Genomic DNA, 12,590 nt, shown 5'->3' with positions numbered 1-12,590 from the left:
GCTTCAGCCAATAGGCGCGCGGACTCACCCATTGGGCGCGGGCAGACTGCTGATTGGACAACACCCCCGCGGGCTGTCAGTCACGCGCTGCTCAATCAGCCCTGGAGGGACAAACAACAAAGAGGCGAGTGCAGTCGGCCTGGCTGTGAAGTGATAAGGGGAATTGGGGGAATACTCTTGCTGTTTGCCACCAACGTTTCTTCATAGCTGAATCACGTATTTCTGCATTCACACACAGCGTGAACAACATTCCTGTACACTTGATGTCAGTGTGGTTAAACGGATAAATAGTGTAATTGCATCAGCATAAAACCTTCATTCTATTTTTTATATGGTAAAAAATAATGTATTTCACTAGAATGTCACGTACTCGAATTATTACTGTAACCATAACATTAGCTACCACCGACAATATTAATACAACCACAACCACATTGTGATAGTTGATATTTTATAGTACCGGATTTCATGGGGAAATTGCTTTGGACAGTATTTATTATTTATTTAATAATAATAAAATGTCCAATGCAACTTTGCTGACATGCATTCTATAGCCTATGCATAATTATTCTTCTAACTATACAACTAATAATATATTAATAGCTATAGCCTATCTTGTATATTCTTATAGCATATAATGCACAGTCATTAGACAGAATATTTAACTGAATCTGTACCACAGTGTAACATTGTGCATATGACAAATTAATAGTGTCCGTATATTATATTTATTTGTTTAACTACACGTTGCAGAATGTGCGTATTATAGCAGAAATGCGAGGAATCGGTCGTTGTAGAAAGAAAAAACTTTGAGGATCTAGTTGCGCTTCAAAGAAGAAAACAGCTGTACAGGCACGCGAGGCGGTTCGAAGCAGCACGCAGGAAACCAATAGGAAGCTGGCGGCTTTATGCAAATAGAGCGGAGTTTCGTCTTATTGGCTGGGTGAACATCTTACGCGTCAATCATTCCAGCAGTGCAGAAGGCCGAGAGCGCGCGGGGGAGGTGTTGCTACATCTGTCCGCGTGCCAGTCAGTCTGCGCGCCCGCTCACTGCACCGCTGCGTCCCCTGAGCACGTGCCGTTGCTAAACTCGCAGGCTGCGGGGTTTAGAGAGCAAGTTTCCCGGCCGCTTTTATTGCTGCTGAATATTGAACTCATGTTTTTTTCTTGGCCGGGTTGACTTTAAACCTTGTAGGAGCTAGTTCATGTTTGTTGGTGCGTTGCAAGACGATTAAGAAAATGTAATAAATCAATATTGTTTACACCTGCATACCGCCCAATATAAACAAATGTATGTATGGCCTACAAGTAATGCAATGAAGGAAATACATGAAACTCCAAATAGCGTTGCCTCAACGAGTCTGTGTTTTGCATCTCCTAGAAAAAAATTTTTTTTGCGGGTTCTCCACTAGGCTACTTTTATTTTCTGACATTTAAAGCACGGTAAAGGGAAATTAAAACGTATTTAGCCCATCTATATGTTATTAATTACAAACACTTTAAAAATCTAAATTAATTAGTTAAAGTAGCTGTTGAAATAATTTTAGAAGGAACAATGAAGTTCTGGCGGTGTTTTTGCCTTGGAGAGACAGAGTGGGAGAATTAATTTATAGGTGTCGCGCGCCATCTACCGAAAGTTTCTCTAGAAGTTTAAACAGTCAAGCGGTGCCATATCTGACCACTAGGCGGAGCACAGCATACACAATCAACGCCTCACTACACAAGGATTATAATCACAGCACATCATTTGCAAAGGAGTAACACAAAACAGTGATTTTGAAATCAGTTTGGAGAGTCAATATACTGAGAGAGAGAGAGAAAAAACTTTTTATAGAATAAATACAACAGTGTCAGGGCTTTTAGGACAGAATGATAATAATAATATGAATCAGATCACCACTGATGTATTTTAAAATAACGTGAAATAGGAATGCTTTAAAAAATGTTTTTATTTTTTTTACATGTAACCACTGCTACAAAAAAACTTAATCTAGTTAAAGTCTATCTTGTACTTATTATGTATCTAATAAGGTAGAGAAATCCCATAGCAATGGGAATTTATTAAGTCTTGTGTTTAGCTGCTTGTTGAGCATTGTTGAGGGACTCTTGTCATTTGTTGCCGAGACTAGCTGAGGCATGCTGGAAGCCTGTTTGCCCAGGATCCTGAGGTCTCAGGGGCCAGCTGTGCGCTCACCCCTTCACATTTGCCCTATTTGCTCTGGGATTGAAGTATATTATGTAGCCTTTAATCCTGCTTTCTTTATGTGCTATACCTCCATAATACCTCAGAACTTGAGATCATTATTTAGATGGCCAAGACACTGTCTTTTTTATCTTTTTATCTAATTGTATCTTTCTCCAAATATTTCTGTATATGTATGTATGAATAATATAAACAAATGTATGTAGGCTATGGGATTGAAGTATATTATGTAGCCATCAATCCTGCTTTTTGTATGTGCTACCTCCGTATACCTCCTCTGAAGAGCTTGAGATAGGCTACTTATTTAGATCGCCAAGACACTGTCATCTTTTTATCTAATTTTATCTATCTCCAAATATTCCTCACATATATATGTATAATCAAGGTTAATTGGGACACTTTTTTTCCTAGTCATCGCAGTGGTTCTTGGAATCATGCACATGTGTTCTTACTTCAGTGTACATGATAAACTTTAAGTCCGCAAAGGAAAAGGAGATGAAAAAGATCAAGGCATTGTGTGTTGTAATTAGACTTAACACTGACCAGCACACTGTTGTCCGAGATCAGAGCGTGCACAGTTGTTTCTTTGCACTGAAGGAAAGTTCATTTGTTGTTGGGTAATGAGTCTCGGTCCCTATCCAAATCTGTTCACAGAACGCCGAAAACACAGTCAATTATGTCTGCATTAGCTGCTGTTGTCGGGACAATCCCCTTACACGCTCTTTGATCACATTGCCCATTGGCTTGACTCTGCTCTTGAGTTTTGCAGCGATTTCATGAAAATACAGAATGGAAGATTTCATAGACTTTTGATGCAAATGATAACCCTGAATACTGTCGTGCTTATTATGACGAAAACAGTGTGAGAAGATTGTAAAGTTTTTGAAGCATGAAAACAATTAAGTGTTTGACTTGAGTATTTTGTAATACAATTTAGTATTTTAACTTCTTTAAAACCTTTATTTTGAGTAAGAAATCAGTCACACTGGCCTCATTGGATGTTTTTCCTGTGATGAATTCCTTCATGGTCTGAGATGCTCAAAAATAAAGATGTTGAGAACAATTGGATGATCACAGAGACTGACTCAATTGATTATTGGCTTCAACTGACGACTATACATAAATCTAACAGAAATACAGAAGCATTGCAAAATCAGGCTTACAATAAATTCTATTGAAGACAGATAATGAAACGATCCACGTACAGACAATAAATCAAATTCCTCTCACGGCTTCTTGCTTTCTGATGTCCTTCTGGAGGAACTTTGTATCTGTTGGTATAGCATTTAAAAGTATGTGCCGTAATGACAAAATATCAACAAAACATTCATGCAAAAATCTCACAAATAGGCATCTAGCTACACCAGTCCTTGTGCTAAACAATGACAGACTATGTTTTCATGCAGAAACTGCTTTGAGTACTCAACTTTACAGACACAGAACACGGTTAATGATTTGCTGCTACACTGTTAGACTTTGCCGTAATTTTACAGTTACTTACCGCAAAAAAGCCCAGTAAAATACCACTTATATTATTTACGGTTAACTACTGTAATATGCACTGCATTGTGGGTATTTTGTGTGAAATTTACAGTAACTTACTGTATATGGTAATTTACAGTACTTTACTGTTTACGCAAAAGCAGTAGTGCTACTGTAAATGAAGACGACAGATTTCTTGAAGTGTGTAGGCTTCTTTTGACAAGGCCTGCCTCTCTGCAGTATATATGAATTGGCATATATGCAAAGCACTATACAGGAAAGAAAAAATAAATAAATAATAATACAAAAATATATATGAAAAAAAGAAATAAAAAAATTATCAATACATTAATAAATTAAAAAAGGATTTTAAATACAGAAATGTTGGCCCTCTGAAAAGTATAATCATGCATAGTTATATACTAAATATATTAGTTTCACCTTTTAATTTGAATTACTGAAATACATGAACTTTTGCACAATATTTTTTATTTTTTTATATATAGTTGCCTAACTTGCCTAATCATTGCCTTATAATTCACGGGATGACTGCACTTGTGTCCATTGTGTACACAACGTGTATTAGGGCTATATGCATATTTTATTAATGTGTTAGGCCTATTAAAATGTCATATAAAAATGTTTTATAGTTTTTTCCCCTGTGTTCTGCAGATGAAAATCAAGAATCTGCATTCTCAATAAGCAATGCACACGCTGGATGTTTAAAAGCTAAATAAAAAACACGTGGATGGAAGGATTTATTTTAATCCTATATAAATAAGTCATTTTTATATTAGCATTTTCTCCAAAAACTGGTTCCCATACATAGACATTAGACCTTATTTTTTATAATTTTATAAAATTACTATTTTAATTGTTGCTCGCGTGCAAAGCCCGCGCAACAGCCTCGCAGAATGTAAACAGAGGTTTGTGTCAAGCAAGCGCGCGCTTATCAGACGTCCCTGCTGAGAGTGGATGGCCACAGACGCCAGCTGTGAGTTTTTCTGAGGTAAGTAGGCTACTTTAACTGAACAAATTTCTTTTATGTTACTTTTACAGCGTAAACTATTACCAATATCAATTAAATATAGCTAACTGTATGAAGAAAGTAAATAATACAATCTAATAGGCTATTATTACTAAAAGGACAGTCTGAAGGAACTTAGTTTTCCTCAGAAACTGCCGCTTTCATACCCCATTATGTCTGACTGCCTTTTCCAGTCGATGGACCCAATCTAGTATTTACACAAACAATGGTTTTCCGTAATTTTTACGACCAGTTAAGGCATATTTTACTCGTCATTTTAAAAAATACCGTTAATGTGTGTGACGTTAGGCTATTTTGAAGTTACCTAGCGCGTTTTTTTCAAAGGCACTCTCTCGCGCTCTCGCTCCAAGCCGATTCTATGGGTGTGCTATGCACCCTCAAACGCAAGCAAGAGCACCCTCAATTGATACTGTAATAATATTTTGGCGCAACAGATTTGCCAAAAGCCCCAGTGTATATTTGTGCTTATTTGTGTTCACGCTCTGGAGAAAGGAAAATTAATCCATTTACAACGCGTTTTGCAGCGGTGAGCAGCAATGTAGCCAATCACAGATTACCGGTAGTTGTTGGTCTCTTGAACGCAATGGCCAAACAAAGGTGTTCAAGTTAGTTAGTCAGTATCTACTCACCGCCCATAACGCCATTTAAATTCAGTGTCGATTTATGCAGGCTCGCGAATTTCGGGCTCGCGAACAAATGTCCTCTATTGAGGACAATAAAGAATGAATATGAATGTGATATGAATATGAATCCTCTCATTAACAAAGTGTAAACACGATGTAAGAGATGTATTGGACCGACAGCTGCAAACTATTTCTGAAATGACAGCTAAATTTACATAATAGTATGCTGGATTCACTCTGCACAGGACAGACATGCTTAAAATAGTAACGCTTTTAACGCAATATAAAGGCAGGCTAATAGATTAATTGATACATTTTCATTGCAAAATATTTTAGAAATTCTATGCTAATTATTGGTAAAACGGCCCCCCTATCCCTTCCCCCTCTCCCTCCTGCATGTTGTAGGCTAAAAAGTTATATTCTCTTCTCTCTTTTTCAGTGTCGATTGTCATCTGATTGTGTAAGTGATCAATCTAGCAGTCATAGATCTGTGATTAATCATGTTCATAACATATAGTCATTAGCCAATAATCATCGATGAAAAAATAATGTTTCTTCTTTTTCTCTTTTGTCTGTGTCAACAGGAGCTAACTACAGCCCAAAGGCTCTTTTAAGAGCCACAGCACTGAGGGTCTTTGGCTTTGTAAGTATATGTTTTGAGTAACTATCAGATGCATTATGTGATAATGGAGCCTTGCAGGCCCTACGCTTTCTTTAATTTATTCATTTAACCATATTAAATGTGTCATATTTTGGGCCCTGGTTTAACGATCTAAACGTATGATAGGGCCCTTTATGTCAAATTTATAAATTAATATAAATTGAGTTATAATAATACAACACAATCAGGAAGAATAAGTTATCAATCAAATTATATCAGAATCAACTAAATTCATACTTCACAACACTGGAAAAAAGTTGTTTGCAACTTCCGGTTCACTGGGACTTTAATGAGCCTCAGAAGTGGCAGGAATGCATTTAAATTCTTGATAACAGTGTTATGAGATTAAAGTCAGCATTAAAATCAAGATTGACCCTATTTACTTTGTTAGCGCATATTACTAATCTTGTGGTGAACAATGAATCCGTGCAAGTTAATACACAGAAAAAAAATAGTTTGCCGTGGTAATCTATAATCTAAGTCTGAAAAGTTACTTCCGGTCTGAAATGGCGTTCTTTTTCTGATGATGTAGGCTTGACGGCTTGGGTTGGAAAACGCTTAACCACTCCCCTCAAACCGTTAGTCTGCTTTGAGCGAGAGATGGAGAGGAGGAGCGCTAAAGTAAAACCCTGCCCTCTGTTCAATATTCCGTTTCACTTGGAAATACGTCACAACATTGGAGACAAGTCATTTGCAACTTCCGGTTCACGCGTACTTTAATGTTTTAAATAGAAGGTTTTGATTATAAAAATATAAAATGATTTAAATAATACTTTAAAGGGTTAGTTCATCCAAAATTGATAATTATGTCAGTAATTAATCACCCTCATGTTGTTCCAACCATGTAAGTCTTTTGTTCATCTTCCGAACACAATTTAGGATATTTTTTATGAGAGCTATCTCATTCCACCATAGGCTTTCAGAGGGAATGAATCTTGCTGGCCCAGAAAAGTTATTAAAGAGATCGTTAATATATTCCAAGTGACTACAGTGGCTCAATCTTAAGTTTATCAAGCGACGAGAATATTTTTTGTTTGCAAAAAAAACACAAAAATAACAACTTTATTCCACTATTAATTTCCTTCTCTCTGGGCCTCGAGTGAGTTCACTAGTATAACTGTGCAGCGCGTCTGTGTTAGAGGGCCGCTTTTAAAGATGACTACTGTATGTGTTAATATGAAAATGTAAGACCTGTGTTTGTTTTAAGATTCTTTTTAAGGATCAACGCTGAAGAGGTTGTGCACGGCCAAAGTTGGCACAGGTCGAAAGACAGGAGGTGTTGTAAAGAGAAAGGTGACTGCCATCAACTCTCGGGTAGCAACGTTTCTGCAGAGGCTCACCGAATTTGAGTGGAGAACATCAAATTAGGTAAGTTTCTTATGCAGGGCTGGACTGATACAAAAAATTGGCCCGGACAGGCCACCACAATCAGTCAGACACCAACACCAGTACACAATTTTTGCAGTTCCATTAAATATTTGTCCCTGCTGTTCTCAGGGTGTCCGTGAGAACTTTGTACGTGTACAAACAGTTTAATAAGAAGATACTTTATAAAGACAGTACATTACGCGTATTCAGAAACAGCCATCTTGGAAAACAGTCTCGACAAGTCGAGCAACGATTGCCATGCTAAGTGATTTGAACTGTGACTTGGAATCTTCTGTTGTTTTCGGAAGAAAGCACTGAACGCAACAGAGAAAATAAATAAATACAAATAATAATACAAAAATGAACAAGTCACAGTTCATATCACTTAGCACAGCGTTCGTTGCTCGACTTGTCGAGACTGCTTTCCAAGATGGCTGCTGTCTGTATACGCGTAATGTACTGTCTTTATTAAGTATCTTCTTATTAAACTGTTTGTACACTTACAAAGTTCTCAATGCTTCGGTTTGCATGTAAGGACCCTCATTATGCTACCGTGGTAGTGTGAGGCTATTTTGAGCCTTGTTAGTGGTATTAACTAGCGATTTACTTTAACTTACTCTCTGCCCCATATACTAGCGTTATAAGCTAATCTGTTTTTAGAGATAAAACTCTTTACATTCGATTATCATTAAAACGCATTCCAGAGAACGATCAACTCTGTAACCATGTGCTAATTACCCCTAGGTTTATTTTTCACCGTAGTTTTCTTTTATAGGAACACTCCACCGTTTTTTAAAATAGGGCTTATTCACCATCTTTCGTACATTTAGATAGGTGGGCAAATGCATTTGTCTCAGTGCATGCATTGTTTTAGTTTGACAGGGTCGGCGCTTGCTTAGCTTAGCATAATTGAATGGAATCATTTGTTGCCAGCTAGCATGTACTGAGTAAAAGTGATAAAAAATAAAACACCTATTTACTACTGCGTATTCACAAGTACAAATAGCGATGCAGATTAAGACTAGGTGATTTCCAAGGCAGATATTGACTTGGGACTATATCATGGTGAAGCACAGGCGAAGCACTGCTACTTGGGCGCAGAGATATCACGCAACACATGAAATCTGTCAACTTACCGGCGTGACCTGCACCGGGTATCTTCGCTTTTGGATTGTGTTGAGTTTATTTCAGTCGGCATAGGTTGGCATATTCCCCCACACTCACACCACCAGTTTGTGTTGGCTCTCATCCTCACGTCCTCAGGTTGTTGAGCGATCGCAACCTCCTCCTCCTGTTGTTCTATTTCCAAAGCACGCAGCTCCTCTTCTGAAAAGTCTGGTTCATAGAGGTATGGTTCTGGATCTTGACTGTCTGAGAAGTCACCCTCTTCGTCTCTCACAAAATCAGCCATGTTCATCGCCATTTACTATGTCTACTGTAGGAAAAATAGCCAGCTACTATTATGTTGACTGGGATTTCATGTGTTGCGTGATATCTCTGCACTCAAGTAGCAGTGCTTCGCCTGTGCTTCACCCTAATATAGTCCCAAGTCAAAATCTGTCTAGGAAATCGCCTAGTCTTAATCTGCATCGCTATTTGTACTCGTTGTGAATATGCAGGCCACAAGAAGTAATTAGGTGTTTTTTTTATATCACTTTTACTCAGAACATGCTAGCTGGCAACAAAAGATTCCATTCATTATGCTAAGCTAAGCTAGTGGCGACCCTGCCAAACTAAAACAACGCATGCACTGAGACAAAAGTCTAAATTTAAGAAAGACGGTGATTAAGCTCATATTACATGTGCGGTGCTACCAAATCTGGTGCTGGTGCTACAATCTGTAGAACTTGCTGTTTGAGTGTGTTATGTCCATGGATGTATTTGTTTTGTTTTTTTTATTTATTTTCCCCTTTCTCCCTGTTTCTCTCTCTCTACTTCCCATAAGCAGAAAGGAATTGCTGCCACCTGACGCCAATGATCGGGTGTAAATCTGCTGTGATTGGAGGAGAGGAAGCTTTGGGGGCAAAAGCAGCACCATTCCTCAGATCAGTTATTTATTTGTAAACTTTTGTTGTATTGTTCTTTATCATACAAATGTATATTGTTATTTATTTGGGATTAGTAGAGAGGTGGGTGCCATTTCCTTTTGATTTAATTTCCTCTTGTTTTAGCTGAGAACTGTTAGTGTATTTTGTACTTGATTTAAAAAAAAAAAAAAATTTTTTTGCGTATTGTCATGATCTGCTTTTATTTGTTATGCATGAATTTCTCTTTTAAATGTTGCATCACAATAAGTAAATTGAATGTAATTAATTGTGATAGTAAATAATAAATATGCTGATGTACATGAACTCAAGTAACTTTTTTGGAATTTATTCAATTCAATAGCATTAATAGTGTAAAATAAATGAAAAATAAGTTGCAGTAAGGGTATTGTACTGTAAAATAAAACTGCGGTAAGGGCATCATACTGTAAAATGAAATTGCAGTAAGGCATCTTACTGTAAAATGAAATTGCAGTAAGGAAATCATACTGTAAAATGAAATTGCAGTAAGGGTATCTTACTGTAAAATGGAATTGCGGTAAGGGTATCTTACTGTAAAATGAAATTGCGGTAAGGCCATCTTACTGTAAAATAAAATTGCAGTAAGGGCATCATACCGTAAAACACATTTACAGGTAAGCTACTGTAAAGTGGAACTTACAGTAACTTACTGGCAATAGTGCTGCCAGTAAGTTACCGCAAAAATACAATAAAATGTCTAACAGTGTAGGTTTCAGAACTTCTCATGAGGTACTTTTAGTTGATCATATCCTGAATAAGAGAAAATCTTGGCAAAAGATCTAAAGAGTTAGTCTTGGCAGGGGAAGATATCTTAAACACACTGTTGCTACGGATTTCTGTAAACCAAACATTGTTGTATTAAAATGCTCTAATACATCTACGTGTCGGATAATGTTGTGTTTACTTGTCCAAGTCTTTCATCTTTATTACTGGCCCTGTGGGGAGTAGTGAGGTGGAATCCCACAATAATTAATTAAAATATGCATGGAGATATTTCTTCCGGAGTATTTGAGGGTTGCTGCATTTAGTCCTCAGGGCTTCAAAGTTCAATTTTAGCAATGGAGTGATATAAAGTGTAGATTATTTTTTAGACTCTTTACTTCAATTCAGTTTCATTGTTCTTGCTACCTGCAAAAACCTCGGATCAATTCTGTTTGCTTCGCCATTCAAAAGGGTTGTTGTCATTTTACCATCTGCGGACCAGCATGTTCATTACAATGTGTGGTATTCACTGAGCCTCTTTGGTGCTCTTAGAGCAAGCGAGAGCATCCCCCATCTGACCAATTCATGGCTTTCTTCTCTTTTTTAAGAGGCCGTTGATGAGGTTAGCCTAATCAGATTAAGTCAACTCACATTGGTCGGTATAGTTTGTTTTCCCTCAGAGAGCCTGCTGATATCTCCAAATACTTTTTCTTTGAGCACTTTTCATCGTGGCTTCCCCCGCAAAAATCTTTTGAGAGCGATTTCCAATAGACCCTTTTATAAACCTCAGTTCCAGACTGATATGGGTTACTTGGAATGGGTCACTTCACCGCAATGCCGGGACCAAATGCGTTAAAGCTGCGCAATGACACTTTTGATCATTCTTACTGACGTCTGTGTAAAAGGGCGGATCGAGACAGATTGTGGGAACACAAAACGGCAAATTGAATTCTGAGAATCGCTGGAACCCCTAATTTAATTCCTAAATAAATGTTTGTAGGAGCTTACAGGGACTACAACACTAATGCAATCTTCTCTCATTTTAAAACAATGACACGGCATCAACGCCTTTATGGTTGCTTGTAGCTCAGTTCGGCTTCAATCAAGAGGCTAATGTTCTATTTAACAGGGAGATGTTAATTGTAAGCTCATTTAGGGTGATTAGAATTGTACAATTGTTAATTGCTGACAAAAGACTTACAAGCAATGCTTTAAAAGTTCTCTTAGATTAACAGGTTGTTGGTGGATAATGGTTAGGATTTTAGATTTAATATTCCGCATTTTTTTAAGGAAATTAATACTTTTATTTGGAAAGGATGCATAAAATTTATCAAGAGCAACATTTTAAAAGACTTACATGGTTACAAAAAAAAAAAAGTCTGATAAATGCAATGCAATTCAAAAACACAAACAAAAACTCCAAACTTTTGAATGGTATAACTGCTAATAATATATATATATATATATATATATATATATATATATATATATAATTTTTATATATATATGATTATTTTCTCAACATGAAGTCATCATTTTGTGATGAGCTCACTCTACCACTGTTATAAAAGAATTTAGAAGCATGAAAGCCTATTGCCCTCATGGATCTGCTCCTTCTGTTAAGAACTGATCTGAGATAAATACCGGTGTAACCCGTCACACCCAAAAAACATAATTATTCACTTTAACAGGACTGTCATTTTGGTGCCATTAAACAAGCTCAAGAAAAGTGTCTTTAGAAGAAGCTTATAATTATATCTCATTTTGAGATCGTCTGGATGCAACTCACACCCCTCACAGTCCTACTGTCTCCCACCTCTGCGTCCATCCAAGCATACAGCAATGAAAGGTAGGCAGATTAAGGACAGATCTTACACCTGTAAGTTCTCTGATGTCCTCATCAGCAGCTCAACATCATTTGACTCCCTGCACTAATAACAGGCTTTAAAGACAATGAGCACAATGAGTGAAGAAGAGCCCTTTTCATAAGGTTTTAAGAGGCCTCGCTTCAGATAAGGAGGCATGCTGCTTAACTGGGGACAACGGGGACAGGGCAAGCTCATAGATCTTGGGACCTGCCATTTAATTACATTATGAGGAATCAGCAGTGATTTGGGTCCCACACACCAAGCTTTGACAACACTGGTACACTTCTTTCACATCACATCTTTAAACTGCAAATGTGTGCTGACAGAGACCTTCCCCACTGCTGAGGAACGTGACACCGCTGTACAGACCCTCCCCATCTCATCTGTAAACTCCTGGAAGTTTGAATACATCAAAGAAGATGGGTTTACAGATGCAAGATCTAAATATTTCGAAAGCGGGTGTGCAGTGTTGTGCATTGTGTTTCTGTGGGATAGTTCACCTAAAAATTTAGATCATCCTTCTTTCAGATGAATACAATCGGAGTTATATTAAAAAAATTCCTGGCTCT

The 12,590-nt window shown here is 37.4% G+C and overlaps 1 long non-coding RNA gene across 1 annotated transcript; it reads left to right on the top strand.

Moving 5' to 3' along the window:
- Positions 1-5,862: 5,862 nt before the first annotated feature.
- LOC306986049 lies at positions 5,863-9,729 on the top strand. The gene is made up of 3 exons (XR_013794900.1): positions 5,863-5,999; positions 7,225-7,385; positions 9,334-9,729. It is a non-coding gene; the product is annotated as an uncharacterized lncRNA (long non-coding RNA).
- The last annotated feature ends 2,861 nt before the right edge of the window (positions 9,730-12,590 follow it).

Source organism: Phoxinus phoxinus (assembly GCF_949152265.1).
Source record: "Phoxinus phoxinus genome assembly, chromosome: 18".
Lineage (NCBI taxonomy): Eukaryota > Metazoa > Chordata > Actinopteri > Cypriniformes > Leuciscidae > Phoxinus > Phoxinus phoxinus.
The sequence above is the reverse complement of the archived record's forward strand: the minus strand, read 5'-3'. Positions and strand labels throughout refer to the sequence as shown.